We start from the raw sequence: 5,839 nt of genomic DNA, 5'->3' as shown, positions 1-5,839 counted from the left end.
GCCCCGGAGCGGATGCGACTGGGGACGGGGATGGAGAGCGTCCGGCAGGAGGGGGCTTTGCCGAGCTGGAGGCGTCGGCGCCGGCCTTGGGGAGGGTGAGGATTTGAACCTGCCCAGAAGCTGGAAGGGCCCTCCCCATGCGGGAAACGGCCTTGGTACGAGCTGGGCACAGAGCGAGCCGGTTGGAGTCGCCCGGCCTCCGCGCTCGCTTGGGATCCACAGGCGCCCCTCCCTCCTCTCCAGCTGGGGAAAATTGAGGGCTGCGCGGGAGCGGAACTGGGCTTGGGAGAGGCTCTGCTGGGGCACCTGGTTCCAGCGCCCATCCCATTTCACTGCCAGGGCCCTTCCCTCAGTTTCATCACCTGTCATCCGGGGGGATAAGTTCCCACCGCCTGGATAGTCTCGGCTGAGCCTCTGGCCCTGAGTGGGTTAAAGCGCCATCTCCCCTGCACCCACCTTTCCCTTACGACACCCTCTCTGCGGCTTCCTCCGCTCCGCCAATGTCGAGTGATTGACTGTTCCGCGAAGGCCCCTTGGGGTCACTTACCCTGCATTCAGCAAATAATCCCGAGCACCTGGTGTGTCTCAGGCCCGGTCTGGCCTTCCTGTTCGCCACCAGCTGCTCAAAGACTACCCCTATGTCACCTCCTCCCAAAGAATGGGGGGAGCCACCTTGCCCAGAGTCCCATAGCAGAGTGCAGATGGAGCCAGGCCTCCCTCAAGATTTCCCACAACCCTCTCCAGCCTCAAACCTTCTCCAGGACCCGAAACCCCCGCAAAAGGGGGTCCCCAAATCAAAGGAATACAAAGGAAAACAAAATATAAAGGTAAAGAAAGGGAGAGGAGAGATGGAATTAGTCTCTGTCATTAGTTTTTTGTTTGTTTTTTTAGGGTCTCCCTCTGTCACCCATGTTGGAGTGTTGTGGCAACTCATTGCAGCCTCAAACTGCTAGGCTCAAGCAATCCTCCCACGCCAGCTTGCTGAGCTGAGACTGGGGGCACACACCACTACACCCAATGTTGTCATTAGTTTGTCTCTCAAACATTTTTCTAATGCCTTGGGTGCCTGTCGTTTCTTGTCTGCTAGGACAGCTCAGTATTAGAGGATAAACTCCGAAATGGACAGCCATCTAAAAAATATGTTTTGTTTCCTTCTACTAATTGAAGCCCTCTAGCTGCTAGTTTAATGGGTCCATTAATTTCCAGTTCGTGTGATGGGCCCCGGGACCCCAGTGTGGGGCAGGGTTGACAGAATCTCTGCAGGTGGTTTGTGTGGAACACAGGAGGTTGTGAACGACCACATCAGCCCCAGCTAGCAACTCCCAAGCCCACCTGGCTATGGGGCCACTGGGTTCAGACCTCCAAGGATGCAGTTCAGCTGGGGATGCAGGTCCCTGAACGTGGTGGCAGGTGGACGGCTCCACCACCAAGCTGGCCATCTGAGTTCTGAAGTGTACCTCCTCTCACTCTTCCCAGCTGCCTCCTTCTTTGGGGACCTCCTAGGTGTGCTCACAAACTCCTGTTGATCACCCTGCATTTTCCTCGGCTCACCGCATCCTTCCCTCCAGATTGGAAGCTCCTGGAGGGAAGGAGCCTTGTCCAGATCCCAGAGCCCAGTGCCAGGCCTGGCACCTAGCAGGTGCTTGCTGAATATTGTTTGAATGAATTAACCGAAAGAAGTAGGAAAAATCATTCCTGTTTGCATACTTGTAGATAACTATTGTTAACATTTGCCTTTTTTTGCCAGACCTTTAAAAACACGTTTTCCCAGTCGGGCGCGGTGGCTCATGCCTGTGATCCCAGCACTTTGGGAGGCTGACGCGGGTGGATCACTTGAAGTCAGGAGTTCGAGACCAGCCTGGCCAATATGGTGAAACCCCGTCTCCACTAAAAATACAAAAAATTAACCAGGTGTGGTGGCACGTGCCCGTAATCCCAGCTACTCAGGAGGCTGAGGCAGGAGAATCGCTTGAACCTGGGAGGTGGAGGTTGCAGTGAGCCGAGATCACACCACTGCACTTTAGGCTGAGCAACAGAGCAAGACTCTGTCTCCAAAAAAATAAATAAATAAAACAAAACAAATAAATAATAATAAAATAACACGTTTTTCCATATTTGAATATGTCTATATAAAATATTTTTCCATTGGTATAATTTCATGAGCATTCCTCACCTCAAACATTTTTTATATTTTTCAGTGCTTACATTTTGCTACATCATGTTGCGTTATTGGATCTCTTTTGACTTTTTAAAAATATATTTGGCTCTTTTTGATGTTACATTGAATTTCTGTGTACATTTATACATGGCCAGATCTTTCCTGGGAAGGAATTAACCTGGTAATCAGTGCGTATGAACTTCTAGAATGGCTGTATCTAGACCCAACTAGATATTTCTTCGTATTTCCTAGAAATGAAATTCCTGGGTCAGAGTATGAGCAACCAGGTTCTTTGTGTGTTGCTTATTGATTGGTCTGAGTTGATCAATAAGGTTTTGCCCCTTGTCTGGTTTCTGTGTGGCAAAGATCTTTCCCCAGTTTATCATTTGGCTCTTATTTGTGGGGGTGTGTGTGGGTGTATGTCTGTGAGAGAGAGAGATAGAGAGGAGCAGCAAGTTTTTTTATTTTATCTGTGTGTGTGCTTTCTGATGAGGGAAACCTGGCGGCATTTATGAGCTGATGGAAAAGCCAGAAGAGAGAGCTCAGCTCCCTCAGACCCGGGAGAAGGAGGGACAGGTTAACAGGCTGAGGTCTCTGAGGACTGAGGAGGTGGGAGGATGCCGTGCTGCTCCCAAGGGACCTCCTGAGCTGGTGAGGACAGGAGGCAAGAGGGAGGGGCTGGGGGGGGGACACTTGATGAATTGGCTTTGATCTTCCCCAGAGAGAGTTGGAAAGGTCAGCGGAGGGGAGGGCCCCAGTCCCTCGGTGCTTCCTTCCTGGGAGGGAGCAGGTGTGAACACTCCCATTGACGACTATGCAGGGAGGGGAGAGCCTAGTTCAGGGGGAGTCCATGCAGAGCCACGTTCAAAGCAGGCTGTCCACATACAAACCACATGCCCTTGGGAATTGCTCTTCTCTCCGAGTCTCCGTTTCTTGTAGCTATTAGGAAGTGGCAGCTCTTTGAGTAAGTGCCCTTCCCTCTCCCATCTGCCGCCTTTGTCTTCCCTGTGGACAGACCCTGGGGGTGCAGAAGCTTCCAGCTGTGCAGTTGGCCACAGGACTAGGGGAGCCCCCTTCCCTTCCAGACCAGTGTCCACATACCCTCCCCTGTGCCAACACACCTTCCCCTGTGCCCACGCTCTCACCCACCACAAGCCTACTCCAGCAGGAGCACCTCAGCCTTCTGGGGTCATGATGAGCCGGCAGACAGGGAGCCAGGTGGACCAGCACATGAGAGCAAAACAGGAAGAGTGTCTGTCTTCACCTTCGCTGTTTGAAAGTCATTGTCTTCACCTTCGCTGTTCGAAAGTCATTGTCCCAGACATAGGTACAGGACCCAGACAGCCCCAATCATCTGTGGCCATCATCTGTTCCTTTCCCTTCAGTTTGGGGTGGGCCTCTTTCCACTGAGCTCCCACTAGGTACCAGACACGGTTACCTGACCTTACCAGACCCTCTCAGCCACCATGCTCTGTTATTCCCGTTTTACAGACAAGGAGACTGAGTCTCAGAGTCAAGCGCCTCCTCTTGGCCACAGTGAGATTGAGCCGCTAGCCGGGTGCAACCCCAGGCGAATGAGGCTGAACTACAGGTAGACTCCTTTCCCCCAGCAAAGGGTGTTTGAACCCCCCTCTGCCGCTGCCCAGCAGGTCTTGGTTTCCTCCGCACTTACACTGTAGTTAATCATAAGAGGACCTGCCACACGCGATGGTGAGGGATTAAGCAAGTCACAGCAGAAAACCACTTTGACCAGCGTCTGCACAGGGTCAGTGCTCAGAAAATACACGCCATTGTTATTATTAAACCACACAGCTCCAGGCCTGACAGTGAGCTTTTAATAAATGTTAACTCAACACTGGAGAAGCCTTCTCACCCCGTCAGCAGTGCAAGCAGAAACAACAATGAGATCACATTTGCCACTCACCCGAGTGGTGGAGAGGACGGTCATGCGGCCCACTCACCCTCCTATGCCCTGGGAGAGCCTGTGGTGAGGCAAGTGTGCCCTGAGCCTGGAGTAGGAGCGGGAGAGAGCAGGTTAGGGCTCCATATCTGAAGCTTTAAATTATATTTCCGAGGCCAGGTGTGGTGGCTCACACCTGTAATCCCAGCACTTTGGGAGGCTGAGACGAGTGGATCACCTGAGGTCGGGAGTTCAAGACAGCCTGAGCAACATGGAGAAACCCTATCTCTACTAAAAATACAAAATCAGCTGGGTGTGGTGGCGCATGCCTGTAATCCCAGCTACTTGGGAGGCTGAGGCAGGAGAATCGCTTAAACTCGGGAGGCAGAGGTTGTGGTGAGCCGAGATTGCGCCATCGCACTCCAGTCTGGGCAACAAGAGCAAAACTCCATCTCAAAAAAAAAAAAAAAAAGTTGTATCTTTCCAGCCAGGTGTGGTGGCTCACACCTATAATCCCAGCACTTTAGGAGGCTGAAGGGGGTGGATCACTTGAGTCCAGGAGTTACCTTTTTTTTTTCCAATATAACTTTTGAGACAGGTTCTTGCTCTATTGTCTAGGGTGGAGTGCACTGGGGCAATCATGGCTCACTACAGCCTCAACCTCCTGGGCTCAAGCGATCCTCCCACCTCAGCCTCCTGAGTAGCTGGGACCACAGGCACCCTCCACCATTCCCTGCTAATTTTTTTATTTGATTTTTTGCAGAGAAGGAGTCTTATTATGTTGCCCAGGCTGGTCTGGAGCTCCTGGGCTCAAGTGATCCTCACGCCTCCGCCTCCCAAAGTACTGGGATTACAGGCATGAGCCACCTTGCCCAGCCCTAAATTACATTTCCTTTAACCCAGAGGGTTCTCTTCTAGGAACCAGTCCTATAGAAGCAATTAAGGACCTGCTCAAAGATATAAGTGATGGTTACCATGGTGTTGTTTATAAAAGCCAAAAAGATCAAAACCACATTTCTGGTGGTCAAGATAGGAAATGTATGAAAGGAAGGCAGAAACTGCCTTAAAATGGGATACAATGTTGCCTTGGAATTTATGGTGTAAGGGCTGTATTGCTTTCTTAGATCTCTAAGACGTTAGTCACATTGTAGCACTCCCAAAATCATCCCAATCAAAAGGCTAGTCCTTCAGCAGCTCTCAAGGCCTCCCCCCGCCCCACCCCGCACCCGGCCATCCCGTGGCCCACCCTCCCCTTATCTTTCTGACCTCCTCTCCTGGAAACCCCCAACCCCACATACTCTGCTGTTTGCTCAGTCCTCAGCCGCACTCGCCCCTGGATCTTTGCACTCCCTGGTCTTCCCCCTCCCTGAGTCACTTCCCCCAGGGCCCCACAGTGTGCTCCCTGGTTTCCTTCAGGCCTCAGCACAAATGTCCCCTTTTCAGAGTGCCATCCCCTAACCCAACTGTATGTAGTAGCCCCTGTCCCGCAGCCCATCTCCCCGAGTGCATTTTTCTCCTGGCACATTTTATCCCCTGATGTATTTCTTTATTTATTTTCTTTTTCTCTTTCTTTTTTTTTTCCAGCCTGTAGTGCAGTGGCACCATCTTGGCTCACTGCAATCTACGCCTCCTGGGTTCAAGCGATTCTCCTGCCTCAGCCTCCCGAGTGGCTGGGATTACAGGCAAGCGCCACCACGCCCAGCTAATTTTTGTATTTTTAGTAGAGATGGCGTTTCACCATGTTGGCTAGGTTGATTTTTTTTTTTTTTTTTAACTGCGCT

The 5,839-nt window shown here is 51.6% G+C and overlaps 1 protein-coding gene across 3 annotated transcripts in view; it reads left to right on the top strand.

Moving 5' to 3' along the window:
* Positions 1-5,839, top strand: part of A4GALT (alpha 1,4-galactosyltransferase) — a 28,338-nt gene that overhangs the window by 1,101 nt on the left and 21,398 nt on the right. The window lies entirely within an intron of this gene.

This window comes from Mandrillus leucophaeus, unplaced genomic scaffold, assembly GCF_000951045.1.
Source record: "Mandrillus leucophaeus isolate KB7577 unplaced genomic scaffold, Mleu.le_1.0 Scaffold26, whole genome shotgun sequence".
In the NCBI taxonomy this organism is placed as follows: domain Eukaryota; kingdom Metazoa; phylum Chordata; class Mammalia; order Primates; family Cercopithecidae; genus Mandrillus; species Mandrillus leucophaeus.
This window is presented reverse-complemented; position numbering and strand designations above follow the sequence as displayed.